This window comes from Hibiscus syriacus, unplaced genomic scaffold, assembly GCF_006381635.1.
Source record: "Hibiscus syriacus cultivar Baekdansim isolate YM2019G1 unplaced genomic scaffold, ASM638163v2 tig00117056_pilon, whole genome shotgun sequence".
Classification (NCBI taxonomy): domain Eukaryota; kingdom Viridiplantae; phylum Streptophyta; class Magnoliopsida; order Malvales; family Malvaceae; genus Hibiscus; species Hibiscus syriacus.
In genome coordinates, this window is record NW_024063539.1 from 5,105,376 (window position 1) to 5,121,806 (window position 16,431).

The window sequence follows — 16,431 nt, forward strand, 5'->3', positions numbered from 1 at the left end:
TCCTTGTAAAAAAGCATTATACACATCAAGCTGAAACAGAGGCCAATAAAAAACAGAAGCAATGGCAAGGAGAAAATGAACAGTGACCAACTTAACCACTGGTGAGAAGGTATCCACATAGTCTACACCCTCCTTCTGGCTATAGCCTTTGGCTACCAACCTGGCCTTAAACCTTTCTATAGTACCAGCAGCATTGTATTTAATCCTATAGACCCATTTGCAGCCAATAGGGACTTTTCCAGGAGGTAAAGATACAACTGACCAAGTTTTATTTGTTTCAAGGGCAAGAATTTCATCTTTCATAGCCTGTACCCCCTCTGGATGTTGAATTGCCTCATGATAGGATGTAGGTTCAACAGATTTTGAAATAGAAGAAACTGTCGAAACGGTTTCCTTCCCTTGATGAGATTTTAAAAACCATACCAATTTTTAATTATCTCTTTATGATTGATTTTGAATTAAAAGTGAATGTGATTAAAAAAAAACCTCTCGTTTTGAAAATTTGGCAATTCCTTTACGATAGAAAAATATGGTTCGAAGAGTCGCCATCAATCTTTGATTAGGGTGTGATTGGGCACCCAAAAAAATATATTTGTCATTTTAATAAAATATTAATTTTAATTAAAAAGACAATTTTGTGGTCTGCATTACCAAAAATTGAGTTCGGGAGTCGGTTACGTGTGGGGAAGGATTAGCACCCCACAACGCCCTAAATCGGTACCTAGTCGATTAATTAATTGTCTTTGCAATAAAATATACAAATTCAAGTCTAATTTAATTTAAGATCCCCTAAAATAATATTTTTTAAATTTTGGATGAAATATAATAATACTAAATTATTTCCAATCGAGAAGAACTGATCTATCATACCTTGAATCAATCAATTCTTACTCCAATCGAAATAAAGAAATATTAAAATTTCATTCTAAATTTCAAAATAATAACACCCAAAATCATTTTTAGAGATAAAATAAAAATATTTAATTATTTATGATCGAACATTATTTTGAAAACCCTTTGAAAACACATGCAAAAGTAAAAAAAAAAACCTATCAAGCAATTGATTAGTTATTTATTTTTACCAATATTTAATGAGAATAAGGATATTCAATTAATTAAATATCAAGAGACGAGACCATAGATTCGATCTAACTGTCTTTTCTCGATGAATTTAAATAAAAGAATACAATCTTTTCCTCAATCTCCAACTTTTATAAAATGGATTCGATTTAATTGGTGTCACTTGACGGGATAGACTTCCATTTTAAAATTATCGAAAGTAACTTTCTTATCCGTTAAGACAGTTACTTTACAACAATATTAAAATGCTCGAATATTACCCTTAATCAATTTATTTTGACTCGAGTCCAGTGATGCTGATGAGGGTATCATGCAATACTTATCAGGACTAAAATGAATTCAAATGCAATCAACATACGCAAAATTAGAATAAAAATAGAATTAAAATATAAGTTATTAAAATATTATGCCAAAATTAAATTAAAATAAAATATATAAGGGACTAAAATTTAATGCGCATAAAGTACAAAGATAAAATTATAAACATATAAACTTACAATTAGGGACCGAAATGAAATTTGCATGAAAGTTAGGAGCTACAACCAGAAACTAAAAAACTTAAGGACCCAAGTTGAATGATTCAAATCTCAAAGGTTTAGCCAAAGCATTTACCCCTCCCTATGTAAAACATAGCTTTACAACTATTGAAAAAATTCTGTTTTGACGAATAAATATATATATATTATTTTAAACATAAACTAAACCCTAGCTTTATTTATTTCCCTTTTTTTTATTTTAAAGTTTTCCCCTGTGCAGCTTCTCTCCTTCTTCAGCTTCCCTCTTTCACTTGTTCGGTCAAGAACACTAAAGAGATTCCAAAGCTTCCCAAGCTCGCACGATCTCACTTAAGCTACCATCATCGTTCGAAGCCCCAAGCCCTATATTCGACTACCATACCCAACGATCCCATCATTCTCCTTACTTTTTTTTTTATTTTTTTAAGTTTCAATTTTTTTCATGATTAATCTAACTCCTCCTATTTCCAGTGGTCAATAACAACAACGACTCTCGATTACACTAGAACACTCAGATCGAGCCTTAAATCGAACATGCAAGGGTTCACTCGAGACTCCTTTTTTTTAAAGGTAAATGATATCTCCCTATTCTTTACATAATATATTTATTAAGAATGAAAATTGATATGACTCTGTTGATTTTAAGAAAAATAAAGAAAACAATGTTTAAAGAAAATACTGGGTTAGCACTGTGTTGTGAATAAGTGAATTAAAAATCTTTGTATTGCTTTATTTTTCTGAAATAAAAAAAAACTCTTACATGGATTATTTTTTTATTGAAGATTCGAGAAGAAAATTTGGGTTCTGTTCTTTTAATCGAGGGAAATGAACAAACTTACACTAATTTTTGTGTGTGTTACAAATAATACAAACATGCATATAAAAAGAAACTGGAAAATAAAGAGAAAACCAAATAATAATACCTCGAATCCCTGGTATTTCTATTGCTTTCTCCTTTTTAATACAATATTGATATTCCTATTACACTGATTTTACTGTTTTTCTTTCTGAATCTCCCTCTTCCTTTTTTTTCGTTGAAATTTCCCCTATTTATGGTTGTTTCGAATCCACTTTTTTCTTCAATTAGTGCTGAAGCATGTATCTTTAATCTCGTAATTTTCGGGATTTGCTTTTTTTTCCAAAGGTTTAGGTAAACTTAATCTTTTGTGTTGACATTGGTTTCAATCCAGTCACATTTGCTGAGATGGCCATATGATGACAACTTCTAGAAGTATTTGGTGGTGTCTCTATGTTGGCTTGGCACTGCAGTAGGAGACATGCGTGGATGACAGTTAAAGTTGATGGCATCTTGCTTTAGGATTAGGATTTTAGCAAATCCTAAATTCATTATGGGGGGTTACTGAACCAGGTCACATGGGCTTGAACCAACATCTTGTAATTCGATTGATATTTGTAATTGGGTCTTGGGCCTGTAAAATATAATATGTAACATTAATAATCATAATAATAGTAATAATGTATTAAAAGACGGGACGAAAAGTTAGTGTCGACAGCTGCCCCTCTTTGCTCATTCTTATGTCAACAATAATAGGGCAAAGACGAAGAGACAATGTGTTTTTTGTCCAGTCAACTTCATAGTTTGAAATATGATAAAGGATATGTTCCACTGTCACTCAGGGAATATCAGATCTGAGGATGTTGATCCACTACACTGTTCTTCAGGGAAAATTAAATCAGGGTAGACTTGTTCCATTATCACTTATGGAATATCAAATATGGAAAGAGATTTGATCTGTTCTGCTTCTCCTGAGGGAATATCAGATCTAGGAAAGTTGATCTATTGAATCAGGGTAGACTTGTTCCACTGTCGCTCAGGGAATATCAAATCTTGAAAGAGAGGGATCTGTTCCGCTTCCTCTGAGGGAATATCATATATGGGAAAGTTGATTTATTGAATCAAGGTAGATTTGTTCCGTTGTCATTCAGGGAATATCAAATCTTGAAAGAGGGATCTGTTCCACTTCCTCTGAGGGAATATCAGATCTGGGAAAGTTGATTCATTGAATCAAGGTAGACTTGTTCCGCTGTCACTCAGGGAATATCAAATCTTGAAAGAGAGGGATCTATTCCACTTCATCTGAGGAAATATCAGATCTGGGAAAGTTGATTCATTGAATCAAGGTAGACTTGTTCCGCTATCACTCAGGGAATATCAAATCTTGAAAGAGGGATCTGTTCCACTTCATCTGAGGGAATATCAGATCTGTGAAAGTTGATTCATTGAATCAAGGTAGACTTGTTCCGCTGTCACTCAGAGAATATCAAATCTTGAAAGAGAGGGGTCTGTTCCATTTCTTTTAAGGGAATATCAGATCTGGGAAAGTTGATTCACTGAATCAAGGTAGACTTGTTCCGCTGTCACTCAGGGAATATCAAATCTTGAAAGAGAGGGATTTGTTCCACTTCTTCTAAGGGAATATCAAATCTGGGAAAGTTGATCTATTGAATCAGGGTTGAACCTGAAAATTAAACATTAACCTTTGTTAGTATATGTTTAAGGATTCAAAAACATCGTACTTGAAAGTCTCGGGATAATAATCTTTGGGAGAGATTTCTCTTGCGGAAGCTTGTCTTGCCCCAACCAATCATGGAAGTTCGAATTGGTTATTTCTATGTTGGGTCTTTACATCTCTGTCATTTCTTTTAAGAGAACCTGCAAGCACTCATTATTATGCATTTTATGTCATGATCTTGTTTATGCCTAAAATGTGTGCAATGATGCAATTATTTTGAGAGTATTTTCTTTTCAAACGAGAATTTTCTTTTGTTAACGGCCTTGTACTTCAGACTGGTTTAGGCACGAAAAATCAACAACAGTTCATCTCAATTGACAATCCTAGTTGGACATTCTTTGGTTGAGCCTGACTCTGATTCTCTTTACTCTTTGAACCCATGTGCTTCTCATGACCCACTATTTAATTAGTGACAAAACCTCTTGGGTTATCCCCAATTGTTAAGCATTCACGTATATCCCAAGGCTTTAACTTCTTATGGTCTAACATTGCACAAGCTTTATGCTAAAACCATTTTCGGCTTCAGAATATCTGTATTTTCCAAAACTTTTTGTACAATAATGCACAATGATCTCATGTTTCCCGAGCTAATCTACATGTTTTTATTTTTAATCAGGATATTTACAATGCGGTTAAAAACATCTTTTTATTTATAAATAAAGAATTTTTTGAGTGAATACATGACAAACTTTTAAAAGGAATAATCAAAATAAAATACAGTAGGCGTCATCAGACATCAATAGTATGAATGCTTTTGAACTGGCATGCCGTAAGAGGGCCCGAGTGTAGCTTCTGTCAAGGAGATCTTGAGGATTATGGTAATGTGTAAGGATGTGAAGTTCCCCCAATACTGCCAAATTCCCGACTGTTGAATGCCATAAGCCAGTGTTTGAATCTCATTTACTTTCTGGTTACCCAACTAATTCAGCTCCACAATGCATGAATTCTGAATTTACACAATTCTCAAGCCGCCCTTTACGGGTTTTCAACCTGAGACCTTCTCTGGTTACAAGACGTCCTTTACGGGTTTTCATCTTGAACCATCCTTTTATTTTTTTCTTTTCTTTTTTTTCATTTTTCATTTTTTAGTCTTTTTCATTTTTAGGCGAAATACTTCTTGACTACATCAGCATTCACAGGGTTATGTAACTCTGGTCCATCCATCTCAGTGAGGATCAAAGCTCCTCCAGAAAATGCCTTCTTTACCACATAAGGTCCTTCCCAATTTGGCATCAATTTTCCTCGAAAGTCTTTCTGAATTGACAAAATCTTTTTTTAGCACCAAGTCTCCTTCTTGAAACTCTCGTGGATGAACCTTTTTATTATGTGCCCTTATCATACGTTTCTGGTACATTTGCCCATGACAGATAGCTTTTAATCTTTTTTCCTCAATCAGGTTCAACTGATCATACCTAGCTTGCACCCATTCTGCTTCATCTAACTTAACCTCTGACAGCACTCGTAGTGACGGAATCTCGACCTCAATAGGTAACACAACCTGCATACCATAAACTAAAGAAAACGGAGTTTCCCCAGTGGACGTTTTCACTGAAGTTCGATAGGCAAATAGAGCGAATGGTAGCTTCTCATGCCAGTCTCTATAAGTCTCAGTCATTTTCTGTATGAGCCTCTTGATGTTCTTATTAGCTGCCTCTACCGCTCCATTCATCTTTGGGCGATAAGTGGTGGAATTATGATGTTTAATCTGGAATTGTTTACATACTGACTCCATCATCTTATTGTTTAAATTCAAGGCATTATCGGTGATGATCCTTTCTGGGAGCCCATACCGACAAATAATTTCTCTCTTCAGGAACTTGTAAACTGTTGACTGAGTGACATTTGCATAGGAGGCCGCTTCTACCCACTTAGTGAAGTAGTCTATTGCCACGAATATAAAACGATGGCCATTAGAAGCTTTGGGTGAAATTTTCCCAATGACATCCATGCCCCACATAGAGAATGGCCACGGAGCAGTCATTACGTGCAATGGATGAGGAGGGGTGTGGAGCTTATCTCCATAAATCTGACATTTGTGATATTTTCTGGAGAAATTGATACAATCAGTTTCCAGGGTTGACCAATAATATCCAAATCTCATTATTTGTTTAGCAGTTGTATGTCCATTAGCATGAGTACCATATACTAATTCATGAACTTCTTCAATAATCGTTCTGGCTTCTTTGGCATCCACACATCGTAACAAGACCTGATCATGACTCTTCTTGTACAAGATATCACCATCAAGCATATACCCTACCGCCATTATTCGAATAGTTCTTTTGTCATTCCCAGTGGCATGCTCAGGGTAACTTTGATATTTAATGTATTGTAGGATGTCGTAATACCATGGATTTCCATCCTTTTCCTCTTCTATGCTATAGCAATGGGCTGGATATTCGTAAGCTTGCATCGTAATAGGCATCATGCTTGAATATTCATTGACTTTATAGGCTGCTACCAAAGTGGCCAAAGCATCCGCCATTTGATTCTCTTCTCTAGAGAGGTAATGAAATATCACTCGGTCAAATTCTTTAATGAGATCTAGGACCAACTTACAGTATTCCACCAACTTCGCATCTTTTGTTTCCCATTCACCTCTAAGTTGATAAATTACCAGTGCTGAATCCCCATATACTTTGAGTGTTTTCACTTTACGCTCAATGGTCGCTCTAAGACCCAGAATACATGCTTCATATTCGGCCATGTTATTTGTGTAATCAAAATTCAATCGACTAATGAAAGGATAGTGTTTTCCACCAGGTGAGATGAGAATTGCTCCAATACCGTGCCCCAAGGCATTCGAGGCACCATCGAAATTCATCTTCCACTGTTCATTAGTAGAAGAAACTAACTGCTCAGTTGAAATAACCATTAAATCTTCGTCTGGAAAATCGAAGTTCAGTGGCTCATATTCTTCAAAAGCCCTACTTGCAATGAAATCGGCTACAACACTTCCTTTAACTGCTTTTTGGCTTACATATTGGATATCAAATTCAGACAATAAGATTTGCCAACGAGCCAATCTTCCAGATAAAGCAGGTACACCCATTAGATATTTCAGAGGATCAAGTTTAGATATCAGCCAAGTAGTGTGATATAGCATATACTGCCTGAGCCTTCGGGTAGTCCAAACTAAAGCACAACACAACTTTTCTATTGGTGAGTACCTTGCCTCACAATCAGTGAACTTTTTGCTGAGGTAATAGATTGCTCTTTCTCTTTTTTCAGTTTGATCATGTTGCCCTAATACGCACCCCATTGAATTTTCAAAGATTGACAAGTAGAGGATTAATGGTTTGCCTGATATTGGTGGCATTAAGACTGGAGCATTCAATATATATCTTTTTATTGCTTCAAAAGCTCCTTGGCAATCATCGTTCCATACCCCTGGATTATTTTTACGAAGAAGGCGAAAAATAGGATCACACTTCTCGGTTAATTGTGAAATAAATCGGGCAATATAGTTTAATCTTCCCAGGAATCCTCGAACTTCTTTTTGTGTTTGTGGGGGTGGTAAATTTTGAATAGTTTTGACCTTGTCAGGATCCACTTCAATCCCTTTTTTGCTTACTACAAACCCCAAGAGTTTTCCCGATGTTACCCCGAAGGTACACTTGCTTGGATTGAGTTTTAACTGGCATTTCCTTAATCTTTGGAAGAGTTTCCTCAAATTCTCGATGTGTTCTTCCTCCGTTTTAGCTTTAACAATCATATCATCAACATAGACCTCTATTTCCTTATGCATCATGTCATGGAATAGTGTTATCATGGCCCTTTGATAGGTTGTCCCTGCATTCTTTAGCCCAAACGGCATCACCTTGTAACAGAATGTGCCCACATGGTGACAAATATAGTCTTTTCCATATCATCTGAATACATCTTTATTTGATTGTAACCTGAAAATCCATCCATAAATGAAAATAGAAAGTTTCCAGCTGTATTGTCCACCAGGGTGTCTATGTGTGGCAGAGGGAAATTATCTTTCGGACTAGCCCGATTAAGATCTCTGTAGTTAACGCACATGCGGACTTTTCCATCTTTCTTTGGTACTGGAACAACGTTCGCTACCCATTCTGGATATTTGGCCACTTTTAGGAACCCAGTATCAAATTGCTTCTTTACTTCTTCTTTAATTTTAAGCAGCATTTCAGGTCGCATCCTTCTGAGCTTTTATTGTACCGGTTTACATTCGGGTTTTATTGGTAATTTATGTACCACTAACTCAGTGTCTAAACCTGGCATGTCCTCATACGACCAAGCAAACACATCTTTGTACTCTCGAAGCAGCTCAATCAGACTTTGTCGTCCCTCAGCAGATATGATAGTGCCAATTTTTATCTCTTTTTTATTTTCCTCTGATCCCAGATTCAAGATTTCAATGGGCTCTTCATGAGGCAGAATTTGTTTATCTTCTCTCTCTACCATTTTTAGTAGTTCAGAAAGTAAGTCACTTCCCTCGTCATTATCATAACCTTCAATTTCCCCTTGACATATGGGCAGCTCGAAATCTATCTTCGGGTCAAAGTCATCAGTATTCATACTATTGATACCAGAGGTCCTGAAAGAATAACAAACGAGAGGATATATATACATATACAAATACAGGAGGATCTAACCCATATCAAAATAGAATGAAATAATAATATAAAATAAATAAATAAATAAAAAAATGCAATAGATGATGTTTGCCATTTCGTGAATTAACAGGAATGCATCATTTATTAAAATAAAAAAGCAGATAGATTAACCCCTTACAGAAGATCACATATTGTCCCGGGGTTTAGACAATAGGGAAAGTTTTTGTGCATTACTCTGAAATAGTTTTGTAAACTATAGATAATTCTTCTGCAGTCCAATTGTTTAGCACAAAGCCTGGTGGTGCGGGGTAAATGCCCATAGCCACTCCGTCTTTGATTCCTTCCTCTGATATCACATTTATACCCAAATCCCTCAGGGCATTTTCAATAACAGGCTCTTTAGATGATCGATCCCCCTGAAACATGTGGCCCCCTGATATGAAGGTGTCACGCAGCGATAGGAAAATCATAGGCTCCCACTTAATATCCTCCCTGGCTAACCTGGCTCTCCTCTTTTCCTGGCTCTTTTGAACATTTTTCAATTTTTCCTTTATAGTCGGGTGATATCCTAGACCAAAACGATCTAGCTTAAAACCGGGAAAAACTGGACTAATATTCCCCTGTAAGCGACTCCCTAGCCCTCTTCCAACCTTGGCTCCTCTTCCCAGGGTCATTTTCAATCCCATTTTGGTACAGTTTGATGGCCTAGGCTTTGGAATTTTCTTACTTTCAGCAACAAATGTGGCATTAATAAATTCCAGGGCTCTGAAAGAGCACTCGACTGCATCTTCATCTACTTCAACATATGGAGCGGTAGTAGATATGGAAGCAATGATATCTTCCTCGGCATTAAGGCATACCAATCTCCCTTCAATTACAAATTTGAGTTTCTGATGTAGAGTAGATGGAACGACTCCTGCCTGGTAGATCCAAGGCCTTCTTAATAAACAGTTATAGGAGGGCATTATATCCATTACAAGGAATTCGACCTCGTAGGTTGATGGGCCTATGGTTAAAGGAATATCGATCTTCCCCAAAACTTTCTTCTTTGTTCCATCAAAAGATCGAACGATGCTTTGGCAATTTCTCATGTGTGTACTATCGACCGATAGTTTCTTCAAGGTTACTAATGGCATCACATTCAGGGCAGAACCGTTGTCAATTAGTACTCGCGATAACACATGTCCCTTGCATTGGATGGTAATGTGCAGGGCTTTGGGATTTCCCATCATTCCGGACGGGATCTCGTCATCAGAGAAAGAGATGAAGTTATCCGCCTGAATATTTGCAACCAGTCGGTCTATTTTTTCCATTGGTACATCTTTCGGTACGAAAGTCTGATTCAAGATTTTCAACAAGGCGTTTCGATGTGCCTCAGAGCTTAATAGTAAAGCTAGGATTGAGATACGAGCTGGCAATTTGTGTAATTGTTCAACAATGCTATATTCGCTATGTTTCAAGAATTTTAAAAACTCTACAACATCATTTTCGATTACAAGCTCATTAATTGTCGGCTCATCATTTTTCAATAATATCTCAACCATTTTTCCTTTATCAACGGTCGTCATTTTCTCGGGTTCACTGGTCTGATTGGGAGAATAACATCTCCCACTTCTGGTGAAATGGCCTACCTCGTCCACCTCTTCCTTAGCAGCCTCTGAACTCTCAACATTCTTTAATTGGAATCCATACCTCCAAGGGACCTGTTTGTTGTCCTTATAAGGAAAGGACGATGGAGGCATGCTCACTATTTTAAGGATTAACCTTTCTATAGTCTGGGCTTTCGGTGTGATGACTAAAGGGCAGTTAGTATTGTAAACTCCCTTGGATGTGCCTTCGGAAGCGTAAATCTCAATCTCTTTCTCTTTCGTAGCTTCATGGTAAAATTCCATATCTTTACTATCCATCAGCCTTTGAACCAAGGCCTTGAACTCATCACAGTTTTGAATGACATGATCCTCGCAACGGTGGTAGGGGAAAGCAGGCTTATTTTTGTTAGCATTAAAGGTCAACCAGCCTATTTTGACCATTTGCCCCCATACCCAATGCATGGATGACTTCACTTCTTTGACTTTGGTAATGACTCCATTCCCTTTTTCTTCAATAACAGCATTAACCCCTGTCCCTGCATGATTCGGCAGTGGGTTCTGAGCCACATTGGGCTGCTCACTGTCACCGAAATTGACGACATTTCTTTGTCTTAATCTCTGCACCAACTTTTTAAAGGCCAGACAGTTTTCAATTGAATGCCCCGATGCCCCCGCATGATACTCACATTGAGCATTGATGTCAAACCATTTTGGGTAAGGAGGCTGTATTGGAGAAGTGTGGTAAGGTGACACCACATGTTTGTCATACATGATCTGGAATAGTTCTTTATAGGTCATGGGGATAGGGTCAAATTGAACCCTTTCCCTTTCCTGTCTTGGTTCTTTCGCCCCTTGCTGGACAGGATTTAATGTTGACGATACAGTGGCTTGTGGTCGAGATACTGTAATGTTATTAGAATCATATTTCTTCACATTACTGACCTCATTATCCTTCCTTCTTGCTGAAGGCTTTCGGCTAGATTCTCCCCCGTCTAGCTTCCCGCTTTTGATCGCCATCTCAATCATTTCTCTTGCGTTGACTATATCAGCAAAATTCTTGGACGAATTTCCAATAAGATGTCCAAAGAATGGGGCCCTCAGAGTATTTACAAAGAACATATTAGTTTCTTCCTCCTCTAATGGTGGATGAACTTGTACAGCCATATCTCTCCACCTTTGGGCATATTGCCTGAAGCTCTCATTGGATCTTTTTTTCATACTCTGTAACAGAATTCGATTCGGCCTCATATCTTTTACGTGCTTATATTGCTCTAGAAAAGCCTTAGCCAAATCCTTCTAGGATTTAATCTGAGCTTGGCTTAACTGATTGTACCAACGGACTGCTGAGCCTGCTAGGCTCTCTTGAAAACAATGAATTAATAGTTGATCGTTTCCCACATAGCCTGTCATTTTTCTGCAAAACATGGTAATGTGTGCAGAAGGACAACTGGTGTCATCAAATTTCTCGAGTCTGGAACTTTGAACTTCGGTGGCAGCACTAAATCAGGGACCAGACTTAGCTCTCTGGCGTCAATTCCATATAGACTAGCATCTTTTTTCATAGCTCAAAATTCATGCTTCATTTGTTCCCATTCTTTCTTAATCTCCTTATCCTGTTCTTTTTTGTCTTCCTCATCAAAATCAGGGACATTTTCAATTGGTTGTGGGTTTGTCGAAGAGCCAGGTAAGTTCACTTGTATTTTTTTTGGTTGGATGGTCATGGCTTGTTGTGTGTGGATATACGGTGGTGTGAAGCCAGGGGGATATAAAGGTTCCTCAGCAGCAGGACCGATAACTGAAGCCTCTCCTTGGACCACACTATTTCCCTGTAGCAAACTAACCAACTTTGCCATCATGTCGTCTTGAGCCTTCATTATCTGTTCGCGCATTTCCTCTTGCGCTTTCTTTAAATTCTCTTGCATTTTAGCTTGAACATTCTCTATATTGATAATTCTATCATCCATTGCCTTTTTTCGCGTGTTGTATGGATGCTTATAAGTGTCCAGTATTCTGCCACAATATTTTTTATTAATCACGGTGTTTTATTAATGAGGTGTGAAAAATGTGATTAGAATGTTATTCATAAAAGGAAATGCAATGTAGATGCAATATGAATGCAAGATGAATGCAATACAAGGTGTTGATTTTGGGACGATTCCTTAGAACAACTTTTTATATAGGAAACGAAGCTCAATTACAAGGATTAAACAGATCACAGATACAATAGAGCTATCTCTCCTAATTGTTGGATATGTCCCAATAATTCCACTATCTTCTGGTTTTCTTCTGCCTCTGGATCCAGTTCTTCAATCACATTATCAGCTTCCTGTGACAGATCAACCAAGTGCTGAGCCACTCCTTGAGCTTGCTGTAGGTATCTTGCAATGAGATCCTGCCTTTGCTTAACTCTCCACTGAGCTTGCTCCCAACGATAGCTCCATTGCATAACTCCTTCATAAGGGACCAACGGAAGTTCATTTGCTCTTCTTTGCAAATCTTGAACTAAGGCCTCGAGTTCATTCGCACGCTTCGTCAATCTTTCCACTTCAACATGTGAACTACTTTCTCGACTTCGATATCATTGCAAAACAGTCTCTAAGTTCAAGACCCTATTCTTTAATTTCTCATTCTGGGTCTGATTCTCTTGCAATTGTTGTTCAAGGGCATTTTTGTCTCTCAAGAGTAATTTGGTCTGATGTCTACTACGTTTGAGTTCTTCACTGCTTTCCCCAACTTCTCTTTTCAGTCCTGCCACTTCTTGCCTCCATTCAGTAGAATACTTACTAGAGCTAGCAGATGCCTGATCTTTAATCATTCGCTGGTGTGATAAATGGAGGTCATTGAAATCCAATCTAAGTTGCTTCTCAACTTTTTCAATCCGATCAGCCCGACTCTTTTGGATGTCAATCTCTAGCCCTTTCTGATACATTTCATCTTCTAGCTTTTGCAAAGTTACTCTCCATTGTTTCCTTTCTGCCTCAAAATCAAGCCTGGCTTGCTCGAGCGGAGACGGGATCACCCTGAGGTGTTCTTTCATAGATTGGATATTCTCTTGATTGCCTATTGGAATATTATCATTGAGTCGGTTGCTTCTCCACTCCTCGTATCCTCGAGATAGCCTTGACTCAAAAGTAAAGAGATTTACTCGATGAGTGTGTCTCCAAGCATCAGTGACCCCTTTAACTTTATTCTTATACAGTTCTCCCCTGAATGCGAACTCATACTTAGATAACTCCCTTGTTGCCGGAATAAACTGTCTCGACCCAAATTGTCGGGAAACCAATAATGGGGCATACCCTACAGATCCCCAAATACCAGGTAATGGAACCCAATCTCTATCTCCACATCGATACAATATGTTAGATGAGACATTCCATGAGGTACACCATAATATGTCACTGTCTCGGATACTTTTGAAAATGATCATCCACTTTTCCTCAGTAAAACCCCCAGGCCATTGTCGAGAAATGAAATCCTTCAACAGTGAAAAACCATCTAAGAAGACCCGACCAGGTGCTCTCTCGACGTGTTTGAAATGACTAAGGATCCAGGTTAACAACAATGGTGCACAACCTATGAATCGTCATTCCCCTTCTCTTCGGCAAGAGCTCAGGGAACGAAATGTTTCTGCCAGAATAGTTGGAACAGGATCCACATGTCTATCCAATCTTTCGAATAGGTCTACCACTGATACATCAATATGCCCGAGAACTCTCAGGAAAATAACCAATCCATAGATACCTAGAGCAAAGAAGTCAATCTTTTTTCTTCGATCAGGATGACAGTCAATCAAATCTCTCAGAAGGGTCCAAGTAACGCATTCGCGGTCTCTTTTCTTTTTTATGCCTCTCATAACCCATTCTTCACTCATGCCAGTCATCAGAATAAGTTTCTTCTTAAAGGAAGGAGTATTCGGGGGTTTGGTGTATACTTTGTCTATCTGGAACCTTGAACAATGAATCAAGGCACGATACTCCTCTATAGTATGCGTCATGTCTACTCAGCCAAATGTAAAACAGCTATAAGCGGGATTCCAAAACTGAGCTAGAGCTCTAAATAAATTCCGATCAATTGGGATATCAAGGAGATATGAAATGTCACCATGGAGTTGATAAAACAACTGCTTATCGGATGCTTCCCATCTTCCCCAAATCTCTTTCAGTTCGTTCAGATCATTCTGACAAACGTTAATGTGAGTATACCCTCTCAGCTCTGATATATACCTTGGTGATAAACTATCTCCATTTGTTAGTTGAGACTGCTCGGACCATATCAAGACGTCTGCATCGCCTCTACTTTTTGAATCATTCGTTCCATAATACTAGTCTTCTATATGGACATCAGTCATGGATCAACACCAATGAGATGGATAATGCAATGCAAGATGAAGATAAAGTAAACAAAAGAAAAGAAAATCAGTCAGTAATCGTAAATAAATTGATTAAACATAATTCAATTTATCGATAAAAACTACCCCACATGTTAGCTACCCTATCATGCTTTAGTAGATCCTACCCAATCATGATTTCTACCCAAATGCTTTGTTTATAGAACATCCTAACCTCATGGCATCTAGTTCACATGCTTATCTAAGAGATTAAACCTAACCACATGATTTCTAGTTCGCATACATTTATTCGAGAAATTAAAATTTCACTAAAGAATGCTCAAATAAGCTTTTCCTTGTGTACTCCCCTCACAAGATCATATGGTCTGGGTAAGGCCGTATCTGGGTTTTAAGTTTACTACATGCTGTGCTTGGTTCTAAAGTAAGAGGTCCTCAAATTATCCTTTGTCGGTGCCCCCTTGGGCTACCGAACCCTCAATCCTAGCCCATCACAGGCTTTTGGATTGAGTTCAATTCAAGGGGACACACTTCTTTATGTCATTGCGAAGGTGAAAACCTCATGAGGATCATAAGGCGTGAGCCCAAGGAGCATTTCACTATCCCGCACGGAGGTGAAAACCACACGAGGGAGTAGCTTCTTACTCCTACTTAAATAGGACGGAGCGGGGTTTTAGCTCATGTTATGCAAATGCAAATGTTCAGTGTGTGAGGAAAAGCGAAAACAAAACATAATAAGAAGACTCTAAAAAAAAAATCTTCTTTAGACACATAATTAATCTGAAACCATTAGCAAACAAATCAATACAACTATTTATTAGTTAATTAAATTATGAACAAATGATATTAAAACCAAACAGGGGATCAAAAACCAAATTAAAACGAATTTATAACTTTTATTTGCAAAGATAATTAATTAATCGACTATATGCCTGACTCTCTAAAAAAAGTCCCCAGCAGAGTCGCCAAGCTGTCGAAATGGTTTCCTTCCCTTGATGATATTTTAAAAACCATACCAATTTTTAATTATCTCTTTATGATTGATTTTGAATTAAAAGTGATTGTGATTAAAAAAAAACCTCTCGTTTTGAAAATTTGGCAATTCCTTTACGATAGAAAAATATGGTTCGAAGAGTCGCCACCAATCTCTGATTAGGGTGTGATTGGGCACCCAAAAAAAATATATTTTTCATTTTAATAAAATATTAATTTTAATTAAAAAGACAATTTTGTGGTCTGCATTACCAAAAATTGAGTTCGGGAGTCGGTTACGTATGGGGAAGGATTAGCACCCCCACAACGCCCTAAATCGGTACCTAGTCGATTAATTAATTGTCTTTGCAATAAAATATACAAATTCAAGTCTAATTTAATTTAAGATCCCCTAAAATAATATTTTTTAAATTTTGGATGAAATATAATAATACTAAATTATTTCCAATCGAGAAGAACTGATCTATCATACCTTGAATCAATCAATTCTTATTCCAATCGAAATAAAGAAATATTAAAATTTCATTCTAAATTTCAAAATAATAACACCCAAAATCATTTTTAGAGATAAAATAAAAATATTTAATTATTTATGATCGAACATTATTTTGAAAACCCTTTGAAAACACATACAAAAGAAAAAAAAAAACCTATCAAGCAATTGATTATTATTTATTTTTACCAATATTTAATGAGAATAAGGATATTCAATTAATTAAATATCAAGAGACGAGACCATAGATTCGATCTAACTGTCTTTTCTCGATGAATTTAAATAAAAGAATACAATCTTTT